Source organism: Acanthisitta chloris, unplaced genomic scaffold, assembly GCF_000695815.1.
Source record: "Acanthisitta chloris isolate BGI_N310 unplaced genomic scaffold, ASM69581v1 scaffold12794, whole genome shotgun sequence".
Classification (NCBI taxonomy): Eukaryota; Metazoa; Chordata; class Aves; order Passeriformes; family Acanthisittidae; genus Acanthisitta; species Acanthisitta chloris.
The window spans coordinates 73,499-76,786 of NW_008667697.1; positions in this window are offsets into that span (position 1 = coordinate 73,499).

A 3,288-nucleotide genomic window follows, 5' to 3' on the forward strand; every position below is an offset into this window, starting at 1 on the left:
GCCATATCTAAGTGGATAATTATAAAATGGGGGAAGTTTTAGTCAATATATTATTTTAAAAAATTAAAGAACAAACTTCATTACGGTTATGATTATTTGGATCAACGAGTTAATGAATCACATATACCCTACCAGTTTTGATTTTATTTCATACAGGTGATCAAAAATGCTGCTGCTGATCGGCCGTTTAACCTTGAGACTGCGATTAAAAATGTTGAAAAAATGTCCAGTGAGTTGAAAAAACTACATGGTAATTCTGATTTCATCATCCAGTTAAACAAGAAGCTTTGTTTTAAGAGTGTGCAGTTGTGAATGGCTTGGGTTTCTGTGCCATGCATCTGTGTTTTAATGTAATGGAGCAATAGATTTGCACTTGTGTTTTGAAAAATTAATGAAACAGTAGTTACTGTTTCCAGTAGGCACTGGAATTATGTTAGTTAACCACAGAAAACATTTGTTAGGGAGTCAAAGTCATTCCTTCACAGAAACAGTGATAGCTATATTGCCAGTATGCTAATACCAAACTTTATTTAACCATCTTGAAGTAAGTGAAACAAGGCAACCCTTCAAACTTTTGATAGAGTTGATAGATGAACACTTCAAATGGTGCTGTATTGCAAATTTACATTCACTTAGCTTCTGCTGTTCCACAAATGCCATGCTGATACACTGCCCTTTGTCTTTCAGTGCAAAGCCAACTACTGCTTTGTGACCTTATTTTGAATTTCAACCATCCTATGAAGGCAAATGGTTTACAAGAAGCTGAAGAAAAACCTTGGAGTTTGACAGATTAAGTAACAGCATCCATTTTCATGTGTTGTTTCCTGTTAATACTGCTGAAATTTCTTCTTCTTTGTTTTCTTCCAAACTCAAACCCCTGAAGTCTGAACTGTAAAATGACACTAGGGTTTCCTGCAGTTAGGCTATGCTTATTTTAAACTGAAAATGTGGAGTGGAAAAAGCCATAAGTAGGTTATTGATTTTGAGGGGGGTTTTTTAACCTACATTTCCCAAATGAAGTCCATTAGGGCTGAAAAGATTGATAAAATTAATTAGCAAGGTCAGAAAACTGGCCATGAAGTGTTTTCACCTGTGGTTGTCTTCTTTTAAACAAAGACATGTTGGAACAGTAACAAAAGATGTGAAATTACTTCAAGTCAAGTCATTGCTCTCTTATCTCAGTGCTCTGGACAATGGGGTAAGAAACAGTCAGTGAAGGTGGAACTGCAGCTTGTCATTTTTGCTGCCTGCCTTATTCTAAAACTGTTGTCGAGGAAGGAGGGCAAAGGGCAGATCACTCCTGGGAAACCAGGAGTACTTTCATTCTACTTTCTATAGTGACTCTCTAGCTACAAAAGAAGGGAAGAGTTAGTGGCCTAAATACTCTACCCTGAAATCTTCTTGGCTCAAAATTTGAGTAGGCACTATTTTAATTTAGTTAATTGCGATTAATATTCAATCATACTTGACTTGTGGACATGTTTCAATGTTGAGATGTATTTCTATTCTTACACCAAATGTATTTGTATGAAAATTGAGATTTATTCTCCTGAAAAAAAAATATGCTGTGTTAGAATTTGTTATGCTGGTTTACATTTTATTTCTCTTTCATAAGTGAGATGATTTAAAATAAATTAAATTCAATTCCTTAAGAGGTATTTCTGGATTGTCAGATTTTTCGAGGCAGAGCAATGGAATGGAATTGCAGCCTCCAGCTCACAGAGTTAGTGGTAATACAGGAATGGTGTTCTTAATTTTATAATTTTTTAAAAATGTAGAGTATAACTGACTTTTATTTCTCCAGATTAGTAGTGAGTTTGTAAAAAATCCTGGGCTAGAAGTAGGTTTTGTTAGCTGAAGAATTTCTACAATTTTTTTTCAGCTTTATTTTTGGACTCATAGTTGCATAGAAATGAAACTTGGCAATTTGGAATTCCATCTCCTAGCTAAATGTTTTAGAAAGGAAGATAACATTTGCAAAATGTATTTATTTAAAGTAAAACTGTTTATGAAATCTGATTATTTTCTCTGGGAAGCTTTACAGACTATGTGGAAGGTATGTTTCTGCCTTGAATTTTGGTTCCAGTGTTTCAAATGATTAAACACAAATGGCTTTAAAGGAGAAAAAGTGTGGCAAAGACTACCATTAATTATCAAACCAAGGTCTTGTCAGAACACAAAGGTTATTAGAAAACCAATGCAAAGAGTTGGATAAATCCCAGTTAACAAAGGTGAGGGGAAAACTCTTGTTATAGTACGAATCAGTGGTCCTCAGTTGCAACTTATGTTTTAGAACCAAGAACATGATTGTTTTGCTTGAAAAAAATGCAGTAACACCAGAAGACAGTTGTGTAAGAGGAGCTAAGTTTAGCCTGACTGTGTCTGTCTGCTTTCTAAGAGATTTGGGGCATTCTGCCAGTGAAGAATCACATGATGACAATCTTGTTGATGTGCTTCCTATAAAAATGTAGTTGTTTAATTTAGTCAGAAAGCCACAGCTGAAGAGAGGGAGCAAATATTGCTTCTGAGTGAGGCTGGAGGATCGTGGGAGATAAGTAATTCCAATGTGTGGGCTAAGGCATGCCATCAGTGAATCCTCAGTGATATGGCAGAGACAATGTGCTATCTGTAGCTATGGTATTTTTTCTACAAAGCTGTGAACAAAGACAGTTTCAAAGCTGAATCATCCAGACGCAGATCCTGACAGGCAGCTGCATATCCAGGCTTGGAGGGTTTTTTGGTGTCACCTAAACCTGTGTGTCTTTCAGATCCAGGTTAGAGTCACAGTATTTTCACAGAAGTCATAGATTTACTGGGGGGAAAAAATAGACTTTTATTGTCCTCTGTTTACTCCTCAACTTTGTCAAGGTATGGATCTACTCTGTATCACTTTAACTAACATAATTGCTGAAGTTCTGATCCCAAAAATAGTTTACATTTCTTTTCCTCCTATGAAAGCAGAGACTTGTATTGATATTTATTTCTGGGTCCTCTAAGCTGATGTGGAAATCATTTCAAGAGGATTCACATATGCTGGAAGATAAAAAAATTCATAGGTACTGTATGATTAGTGGACAGTAATAAACATATTGTATTTCAAAAATCATATGAAAATCATATAGAGCACTTCATTTAAGGCATAATTTAAAAATAACATAGTCCTTTTTCCTTGAAATCAAAATGATTTTTAATGGCTTCACGATTTTAGTTTACTGAACAAGGAAATATCCTGAAGAGTACAAACTTCAGTAGGCTTCAATATATGTGTGATCTTCCTTAAGGTCTCAT